The following is a 12,039-nucleotide window of genomic DNA, read 5'->3' as shown; positions in this document are numbered from 1 at the left end:
ATTTGCATCATCATTTTATTTTTATTTTATTTTGTTTATTTGGGAAAACCAACAGATTTTTTACATTCTTAAATAATCAACTTATAAAAAATACAAATAATATCTAATGACAGTTTTTCACTTAAAATTTAATTTATTTAAATACTGAAGACAATATTAGTGATTTTTTCAAACGAAAATCTGAAACAGAAAAATCAGAAAAGGAAACGGTCACATCTGGGACTCGAACCCAGGACCCTTGTCTTTCCGGGACAATGCTCTACCAACTGCGCTAATGGGACCCTATCCTATTCGGTCACTTTTAACTGTATCATACTTCGAATAAGAACTACCAACGTTGTCTTCATTTTTTCACCGCACATTTTTATTGGCAACTATCTTTATGTATAAAAATTTAATTATATTAACAAACTAAGGGTCCAGTACCCGTGGGCAAAAAATATTTATGGAAAATACAAAATACTAAATAAAGTAAAAATAACATCGGATATAAGAACACAAGTTAAGTACAATATATCAATTTTATCCTCACACAACACCAATAATCACCAATATATGTATATACCTACAACCAAACTGAACAGATGTTTATAATATGAATCACTTGTAACTGGACAGGGTCCATATCAACAACATGATAACTTGCAGTATGTTATTAATTATTATTTAATAATAGCTAAAGTATATTTTTAAATGTTTCTAAACTACACGAAAATATGTCAATATAATTATAATTAAATAAATAAATAAATAACTTTCTACTACAACACATAAATACCTGTCACACTTAATCACAAACACGTTAACACCTCAGCACAGGTTCTCCTAGTGAGGTGTTCACGTAACATACAATATCACCCACACACAGTTTTACCTACATCAACCTATGTTTTTTATTTTTTATACCTATTTTTCTGTACTTTTTTCTCTGTACTACAATATAAACCACTGTAAAAAATTGTAAAATGTTTATTCAAGAATAGACATAAATGAATAAAATAAAAAAATTAAAATTACAGTTCGAACCCCATTAATTCCAAATAAATAATTACCGTTTTTTATCTATTTTTTTTCCATAAATATTAGTAAATATAAAAATAAATATACAAGTGAAAAAAAAAACAGGACATTACAATAAATACAATACAACTCTTAGTGACATGTAAACATTAAAATAAACTTTAAATGGCAGATCCCCCGTGTACCCCCCCAGGGGCTAAAGATCCTTTAAAAAATTGGGAACCACGCCGAGGTCACCGATAATCCGGAGCATTAGCAGTCCAGAACTAGTTAAGTCCCCAAGACAAACCCGAGCCGAAAGCAGAAAAGTTATGGACAAACGACAAAAGAAGGAAATTAAGACTAATAAACAAGCGTCAATCCCCACTAACACCAACTCTGCTCTTTCTACCACCACCGCAACAACATTCTCCTCTACTACAAGATCCTCACCAATAACACACGAGTCCAGTCCAGCGCTTCCATCTATCAACGAAGACAAAATTCCTCCTCTCAAAACCAAACCGATTCTGACTTCTGTTAAAATCCCCCAATATATTTCTCTCCAGAAAACGAAACAGTCCGAGACAGCCATGAATATTGTTCAAATTGCCACTCTGGCACTGAAAGCAGCCGAGCCTCTCAAAAATAACATAACCAAAGAAGTCCGCGACACAATAATCTCATCTTTGCTGGAGATAATTGAGAAAGGAGCCACACTAGGAAAACAACTTCATGCTCTGGAAGTCGAATTACTTGAAACCAAGGTGCAGAATGCAGAATGTCAACTGAAGATGGAAGAAAGACACTGTAGGGAAATGTCAGCTTTCTGCGCCAACTCTCAAAAAGAACCCGTACTCAGTTACGCCTCGGCAGTAGGGAATCGAGGAGATCGCACCAGACATGCCGTAATAGTGTCGTCATCAGACCAAGAAGCGACGTCAGAATCCATCACCTCAACAATAAAGGATATTATCAAGCCAGCCGACCTCAGAGTGGGTGTCAGTGGTATGTCAAAGGCCAAAAATAACAAGGTCATAATTACCTGCCCTAAAAAGTCAGATGCACAGAAGATCCTAACAGCAATTCCAGGGCTGACCAATGGTAACTTGGTTGCTCATGAGGGCAAACGTCTTAGACCTAATGTTATCTTGAAGGGGATCGAAAAAGAAACACAAGATTCCGAAATATTAGACATGATTTTGCAACAAAATGATACTATCTACGAAGCCACTGGAAATGATAAGGAAGCTATTAAAATTCTAAGATTCACAAACAACAGGAAAAATGATAGGCTACGAAATGTTATTCTGATCGTCAAAAAAGAAGTACACTCAGCTATGTTAAAACAAGAAAGAATAAATATAGGTTTCCAACGAGTCCGAATCGAAGACAGCTGCCCAATCATGCAGTGCTATAAATGCATGGGATACGGTCACTCCGCCGCGAGATGTACTGAATCAAAAGATCGTTGTCTACACTGTGCTGGTGAACACAAATCATCTGACTGCACAAAAAAGGAACAAAAAGAAGAATTCCGTTGCTGGAACTGCTTTAAAATGGCCAAAGGCAAAATTGAGGCACCAAAACACAGATCAAACGATAGGGACTGCCCTTACCGTGCCATAATGATGTCACGCACAATGGAAAGAGTTGACTATGGCTAACTCAACTGTAACTACAGCATCCGGGACCCAGGCCAGTATAAATGAATACAAATATGAGAAAATTGAAGACTATAAGCCAATAAAAAATAGCCTTCGAATAATGTATCTTAACGCGAGAAGTATCAGAAATAAAATTGACGAGATTGAAGAAACTTTAAAGAGCATCAAACCCACTGTACATGTACTTGCAATAACCGAAACCTGGTTGGAAGATGGTGAGGAGTGCTTCTTCAACATCGACGGCTACCAAAGTACATTTGCGTCTCGCACCAATGAAAGAGGAGGAGGGGTGATTCTCTACACACACCAGTCACTAAATGCTACAACTATCGAAAAACATTGTACTGAAAATTCTTTCTTAGGAATTAATATCCGTAATAGAAATTTTAAACCGTTAAATATTTATGTTATATACAGAAAGCCTACCTCAAACATTAACGAATTCTTAATGTATCTTGAATCTATTTTAAATAACTGTAGAAATGATACCCTTATCTTTGGTGACTTCAACATTGACATTCTCCAAAAAAATAATACATCTCTTAAGTACATCAACACGCTAGACTCATACAACTGTTTCATATGTAACACATCCTATCCTACACGAGTAACAGATACCTCTACTTCTCTAATAGACCATATCATCTCAAACAGACAAAATATTTCCTCAACTACTGAAAATATAGATGCCTACCTAAGTGATCATAACATTTTGATATTAGATTACCAAAACAGCTTGAAACACCACACTAATAATAGAATACATTTTTTTTCAAACAACACCAAAACCGATAAAAACATGTTAAAAACATATTTAGAATCCCACAACTTTCCACACGAAACCACCAGTAATGCCAATGAAAACTATAATAATTTTAATGAATACATCAAAACAGCAATAATATCATCCCAACATAAATCTGAGTTACGCATAGGAGACCAACGGAGGGGTAATACTCCATGGTTTGATGCAAAATTAAATGCACTTATCAAACAGCGCAACAATGCGTTTAAACTCTGGAAAAAAATCAGCAAAGTGATATATTCAGAGCACTGAGAAATAAAACAAGAAATCAAGTTACCAACTATAGAAGATATGCTAAAACCAAATACTACGCGACTATATTTAAAGAAAACCTGCGTAATCCGCGACAGACATGGAAAATAATAAATGCAATTCTAACAAATAGCTCGACACCCCAGAAAGATGAAATTGAATGTCTTCTCATTAAGAATGAAGAAATAACATGCCCAACACAGATAGCTTCAACTTTTAACAACTTCTTTATATCAGTTGGGGAAAACTTAGCAGCCACAATTGCATCATATCCAGATGATTCTATCACTATAAACACGGATCAAAAAGCAATCCAGTCCTTATACATGGCCAAAACAAATAAAACAGAAGTTCTCAGTATCATCTCTCAACTAAAGTCTAATGCATCTCCAGGTTTAGATGGAATTACACCAGTGTACCTGAACTTTTGCAAAGATATATTAGCTGACCACCTTGTTTTTCTTATTAATCAATCCCTGGATAGTGGAATCTTCCCAGATCAACTAAAGATAGCAAAAATAATTCCGATATACAAAGATGATTGCAAAAAAAATCCTTCTAATTATCGTCCTATATCCATCCTATCTGTCGTCTCTAAAGTTTTTGAAAAGGTTATTAAGCTTAGGCTCACTAAATATCTCTTATCAAACAATTTACTCGCATCCCAACAGTATGGATTCAGAAACCAATCTAACACAAAATGTGCTGCCTTCAATTTTGTATACGCCCTCCAAAAGCATATAGACCAGGGTAAGCATGCTGCAGGCTTATTTATAGACTTAGAGGCATTCGATACGGTTGACCATGGGATACTACTAAAGAAGCTAGAACACCTAGGCATAGTAGGCACTCCCCTGAAGTTACTGTGTAGCTACCTCTCTAATCGACACTGTCAGACCTTTGTTGGAAAAGGGACAAGCAGCATGGGAACGATAAAATGTGGCGTGCCTCAGGGCTCCGTACTTGGACCATTGCTATTTTTAATATACATAAATGATATTGCTAAATGGGGACTTAAGGGTACAATACAACTCTATGCAGATGACACAGTGATTCTTTATCACAATAATGATTTAAACGAACTTGAAAAGGAAATGGAAAGGGATATAGCTTGCCTGGCAAACTGGCTGCGATTAAACAACCTTAGCCTAAACATAAAAAAAACACATTACATACTGTTTGCAAATAAAAAAATGTAAGTCTTAATATAAGTCTTGATAATAACCGCCTTGAAAGGGTTGATGTTACAAAATATCTTGGCCTTTTCATTGATTCACAACTCACATGGAATCACCAATTTAAACATGTTGTATCCAAAATTACTCCTATAACTGGTGTTTTATATAGACTTCGCGGGTTACTTCCTCCCTCTCTATTAAAATCGATTTACCATGCTATGATTCACTCACATCTAATATATCTCGCCGGAATCTGGGGATTTGCTACAAAAAAATGATTTCAGAAGTCCAAGTCGTCCAAAATAGAGCCCTGCGAAATATTTTCAGTCTACCTTGGGACACACATGTCAAAGACATCTACAGAAACACCCAAATACTTCCTTTTAATACCATTCCCACTTTTGAAATAACGAAAACTATATTACAAGTAATTCAACACTCGGCACATTCCAACACTACACTCTATTACAATTGCGACGTACACCAACACAACACAAGAAATCACAACAAACTTCATATACCAAAAATCAAATCAACAAAATATGGACTAAGATCCCTAGAATACATAGCTCACACAAAATATAATCAACTACCCAACGAGATCAAATGTGCAAGTCAATGTAAAAAGACCCAAACTAACATGCTCAAACTTCAACTTATTAATGACTATCTGAAATAATAATGTTGTGTATGTCCCATCATATGTCCATTTAATACATACAACTATATGTTTCATGTAATGCGTATCATTCCGGCAATGAGTTTATTAACTCCTGGGAGTACAATGCTTTATATAATATACTATATTCTGTATTGTATACTTTTAATAAATAAAAAAAAAAAAAAATCTTATTTTATAGGGTACAAGCTCTGAATATAAAAGCGTTTTGTATGAGATTAGTAGAACATTTTTGAAGATTTAAAAGTGATTTGAGTATTTCTCAAAATAAATGTACGTAACGAAAATGTAGTTACGAAATAGTGTTACGAAATAGTCATAAGACGTAACTAAATAGTAAACATAAGGCTTGTTTACACAATGGCAAATTTTATTTTACTTTTTTTATTATTTATTCAATTTAATTAGTTGTCGTCTTTTTTAAATGTAAGTAATTATCCTTTACTTTTTATTTATTGTACATACTACAAACATACATAAACTCACGACCCAAATATTTGTATTTTGTTAAACCAAAGGGGTTTAAAAAAAAACAAGGGAGTATAAATAAATGTTTTTAATCAAATTATCAGCTCCCAAATTGAAGTACCTAACACAATATACAACAAATCTTAAGAAATTAAAGAACAGGCACTGTTTAAACTATTAAAAATTTAATAACATACAATTATTTAGTTTGAATCACTATCCATTAGCGTTTTATAAATTTCTTCCTCATCTTTATAATAATATTGAAATCTTTCCGAGACAAATTTGGTCAGTTTTTCAGTCTTTGGTTTATCACTCTGCTTTGGCGCATGAATATAGTCATTTAGTGATAGAGATTTAGAGATAAGGCCCTTACAAACCACTTTCTTTTTTGTATGTATATTTTCCAGTTTTTCGTTTTTAAGATAGTCACTCCACATGGTTTATCTTTGATTTTGTTAGAATCTTCATTTTCACTATTCATATTTTCAATATCAGCGTTATTTTCTATGGCATTATTATTTACTATTATAACATCTTCGATTTATTATATAATCCAGTTTCAATGGGAATAGCATCATTATTAGTCTTAGTTTGTTTATGCAATAATATTTTCAGAATATTCACTTGCCTTTTCATCCGATTACAGCACTGTCTTAAATTCTTATTTCGACTTTTTAATCGAGTATTTTCTTCAGTCAGCTTTTGTAGTCTTTCCTTTAGGATTTTTTTATTATTTTTTCTACGTTCAAATGTATTATTGTCTTGTGTCGTAGGATTAGCCTTTTTCTTTCTTTCAGCTCTTTTATCATTGGCTTGTCTCCACTTTGCCCGTAGCTCTTCTTTTTCTTCTTCTGTAAGAATTTCTTTTTTTATTTTTGATATTTTCTATAACTTTTGTTAAATGTTTAATTCGGATTTCCTCATATTTATTTGTATTTTCCTTTTTCAGTCTTTCTCTGTAAGCGTTTTGCCTTTTGGCATTGGTTTTTGGGGGCATTCCTAAAAAAAATTATGCTGTAGTTATGGTTTTATCAGAGTAAATAAAAATAAACTTATATTTAAATAAGCTTTTATAAAAAACTTAAGGCACTTATAAATATTGTATAGATCGCCTGTAGAACGGATAGTGTGTATGAGTGCCTCAAGCTTATTTAAAATAAAACCAGTATTGGACGGCTCAGCTTGATCTTCAAGTACTTGTCATTATGTATAATGCCATATAATCGCGATGATAAAACATACAAGTCCGACGACACCTGTTCTGCCATTGACCATCAGGAATTTCCAGCATCCTATGTATTACAACCTACCTACTTTCCAGCGCCATCAACAGATCTGCTCTATGGTATAATAAATTTTATTTTTTTCCTATTATATCTAAATACATATGTATATTTGTGCATTGTGCATAATATATTACATTATTACTAAACTTACATAAGACTTTCATAAAAATGCTAGACACACTTACAATATACTTACTTTTCTTAATCACGTTGTAACTGTGTACACTCAGCTTTACATTGAACTTTTTCGTTACGTTACGAAATTCATAACAAACGTTACGAAATTGTAATAAGAATTTATGTTATAAAAAGTCAATGGTTTGATAAAATTTAAAAGTGTTAATATGTAAGCTTAGCAATGTTCGTACCGCACATGTTACAAAAAGATAAGTAGAAAAAGACTTACCGTTTTGTGAAAAAAGGCTAAAATATTTTCTGTTACGAAATAGTGGTCCCACTAAAGAAACACGTTATTACTGATTTTAACAATTAATGTTATGGCGGAGAAGTCAGACCAACAATTAATCAGAAAGAGGCTAGTGTTTCCCATGTTAAATTTTACAAATGGGTTAAAAAATTACGGTGGAAGTACTAATAAAACGTAACTAAAGAGTAGTTACTAAAAAGTAAATGGTGATGTCTCACTTTGTTTTTTGTGCATAAATTATTAATTTATTATGAAACCCCATAGAAAATTACCCTTTTACAGAAACTACATTTAATCAAGACCCTAAAACATACAAAAAATCACATATTATAACGTTATTATCGCATTTTATGAAGTATAAACAAATGAGGTGGGTAGGGTGGCAATTTTATTTTGTATGGAAGGTAAAAATCGATATTTTTTAAAAAATTAAAATATTTGTGAATTAATACGATTGTAATGTTTATTTTTCGATATTTTAAAGCCTAATATTTATTCTACAAAATGGTGCATATTTTTTTTGTATGATTAATTAAAAACATGTGAAATTTTTGAACTGTTTGTAGGCACACTTTATTTTTCCAAAATGTACACTTTTTTTGAGAAATACTCATTTATCTCTAGTTCTAAAGCTTGGGACTCTAAAATTAATCTCAGACAAAAGGGGCGAACAATCAATAAGGTCATTGATAATTTTATAGAGATATATTATATCTGCGGAGTCTCTTCTAGTTTTTAATGGCTTTAGTCCATAATATTCCATCGAGCTGTAAATAGATCATGGTAGGCATATTCGATATTCTGGTGACATTCTCACTGCAGTAACCTATGAAGGAACAAGGAAGATAACCATAATCAGGGTAGGCCTATTCGATATTCTGGTGACATCTTACCGCAGTACTATACGAAGGAACAAGGAAGATATCCATCAACAGGGTAGGTCTATTCGATATTCTGGTGGCATCTCACCGCAGTAGCATATGAAGGAACAAGGAAGATAACCATAATCAGGGTAGGCCTATTCGATATTCTGGTGGCATCTTACCGCAGTACCATACGAAGGAACAAGGAAGATATCCATCAAGAGGGTAGGCTTTTTCGATATTCTGGTGGCATCTCACCGCAGTACTATACGAAGGAACAAGGAAGATATCCATCAACAGGGTAGGCCTATTCGATATTCTGGTGGCATCTCACCGCAGTACTATACGAAGGAACAAGGAAGATATCCATCAACAGGGTAGGCCTATTCGATATTCTGGTGGCATCTCACCGCAGTACTATATGAAGGAACGAGGAAGATATCCATCAACAGGGTAGGCCTATTCGATATTCTGGTGGCATCTCACCGCAGTACTATACGAAGGAACAAGGAAGATATCCATCAACAGGGTAGGCCTATTCGATATTCTGGTGGCATCTCACCGCAGTACTATACGAAGGAACAAGGAAGATATCTATCAACAGGGTAGGCCTATTCGATATTCTGGTGGCATCTCACCGCAGTACTATATGAAGGAACAAGGAAGATATCCATCAACAGGGTAGGCCTATTCGATATTCTGGTGGCATCTCACCGCAGTACTATACGAAGGAACAAGGAAGATATCCATCAACAGGGTAGGCCTATTCGATATTCTGGTGGTATCTCACCGCAGTAACCTATGAACAAACAAGGAAGATAACCGTAATCAGGGTAGGCCTATTCGATATTCTGGTGGCATCCTCGCCGCAGCACCTTTTTTAGTTCCTTTTTATATCCATTCATTTTACCATAAAAAAAAACCCGTGTCCCTAGATTGCAATTAAAAGATCTATCGAAAGAACATTAATTTATTAAAAGGTTCAATATCTTATATATGGGTGGTAGTTTAAGGTATAAATATCCGAAAAAGGGGAAAAATATTGAAATATTATCATTTTATGTTACATATTAGAGAGAAAAAATATGTAAGGAACAGAAATAATATCTCTGTGTGTTACATATTAGAGTGAACGAATATGTAAAATACAGATCTAATCCCTGTATGTTTCATATTCAGGAGGTTACTCAATCTAGTTTCTAGAATTTGTAGATGGTGTGTGGCCGTCAGAAATAGAAATTTTTACTGGATCGTGGGTACTATGTGATTTTTCCAGAATAACATCTACCTAAAAGAGAAATTTTACAAATGAAATATTTCAGAAATGTACTTTCACACAGGGGGTAGATTCATACAAAGGTGTGGAATTGTTGGGGTTTCATAACCCGGAATAGCTCAAACGTACTTATTCTAAGTAAACATTAAACTTCCACCTGTTCGAACTTCAGCACAACGTCATTCCAGCCACTTCGAGCGACGCAGTAGCCTGTGTATAAACCTCGTCGTTTTACGGCCGCCGGGATTCTTTTATGGGGTCATTCATACCTTTACATGTCCGCAATACACTTCACCATAATCTTTCGATTACTTTAATGTATACAATTCACAAATTAAACTCATCTAATTCAATTCAAGCGCCTAGTATCAGCTCGAGGTTGAATAAAATGATGACACGTGTGTTTTTTTTTTGTAAATTTTACTAGCGATAACGAGTTATTCTCTTACATAGATAATATCTTCGCTAAAGCACTGTAAAATACTTTATACAATTACATAATTCTTAAGCGTTGTAAATTGGAAAAATGTATCACTGCTTTTAAACATTGTAATCAATCAACGAACTGTAAAGTTAATTTTCAAGTAACCATCCCCAAAGCGTTCTTGTGGTACTAACTTCACTAAGGTATTTTAGGAGTATTTTCACTGTAAAATAATTTATTTTACTACCCGGCATCCAAATAAAAAAAATATGAAACCAACACTTTTGGTTTACTGAAGTATCCATTAATATTTTTTGAACTATGGATTGCTCGGCTTGCTAGTCAATAGACTTACACCTCGACCACGGAGGCCGTTAAAGTTATTTACTATAATGTAGCATACTAGTAAAATAAATAGTTATCATATATTAAATTGTCATAAAGTATCCGAAAAACATCGAGAGTTTATATACTGGAACACATACTTACGTAAATAATGTTATACTTTTATAAAAGCGGTTCAATTAATATTGTAATTGATGAGATAATAATATTAATATAAATAGTAATTATAAAACAGCTGAGAAAAAAACAGTTTTACAGACACACTAGGTACAGGTTTGGGTCCCACCCAGGCGTAGTGTTTTCAATTCATAGGTTGGTTAAGTCCTCCATCACAACAAAAGCAATATTTTTCGCTTACTGTAGTGGTAGTAGGAGATTTTCAAATATTGTCAGGTTATTCGTAACCCGAGTAAAAGCAGTTGTTCTATAATTTATGAGAAGGAGTACATAATTATATTACACAGCAATGATATTATAAAGTATACTTTTCTAATATATTCTTAAATTCTTAGTAAATACCACGATGTTCCACTCGAGCAATTTTTGGCATATTATGCCAAGTATGCAAAAACGTTTTGAGAGATCGCTTGCAATAATGTGCCAAATTTATACTTTATAAAAATACGGGATAAATGGTGAAATATATTTAGATTCATTGGCTTTAAACCACAATAAGAAGTTTCATATATGTTTCCATACAAATATTTTTCAGATTGGTATTCATTAAATAATTTGTTAAATGTATATATATACACACCTCGAATGGTAAGGGAGGAAAGGTAAAAACAGCCGAAAGTCACAGCAACCAAAACATAATCAGCTCTGATTCAATCACCCTCCGGATTTAAAAAAACAGAGCTGGGTAGATTTCATGGCATTACTTAACCACTTCTGAAATTTATCAATTTGTAAATCCTAACCCAATTATTTTATAAGATTATTCAATTAAAAATCAAAACTTAAATTATAATTACTTCTTGCGATAATTTTCCGATCTTACCCTTATTAAATTAAACCCTCGTTAATGCCAAAAAATTAGGATTAGAAGTGGTGACAGAAATGACATAATTTTATATAATTGCAAGTGTTCTTCGTAATAAAGCCACGCTGTTTGACAAGCCTGCCAGTTTGTGACAAATTTACTTTGAGGGTCGGAGAAAGTTGTCCAAATGGAGTAGGCGAGCTTTCTAGATCCTTCAAAACTTTACGTTACACGGATAAGCAAAAGGATTGTTTAAAACACGTTCAATCTCGTGGATCAATACATATTTTATTGATACCACAACAGAACAAAGTATATTTTAAGCTTAGAGTTTATATTAAAATGTTCGTAAACACAGTGCGGTGATATTAAATGTTTGGGTAAT

The 12,039-nt window shown here is 33.5% G+C and overlaps 1 protein-coding gene across 2 annotated transcripts in view; it reads right to left on the bottom strand.

Annotated features, from left to right (window-relative positions):
- LOC149425786 (lachesin-like) overlaps positions 1–12,039 on the bottom strand; it is a 204,358-nt gene that overhangs the window by 137,533 nt on the left and 54,786 nt on the right. The gene's annotated exons all lie outside the window — the stretch shown is intronic.

This window comes from Hesperophylax consimilis, chromosome 2, assembly GCF_061612785.1.
Source record: "Hesperophylax consimilis isolate HC1 chromosome 2, BYU_Hcon_1.0, whole genome shotgun sequence".
Lineage (NCBI taxonomy): Eukaryota > Metazoa > Arthropoda > Insecta > Trichoptera > Limnephilidae > Hesperophylax > Hesperophylax consimilis.
This window is presented reverse-complemented; position numbering and strand designations above follow the sequence as displayed.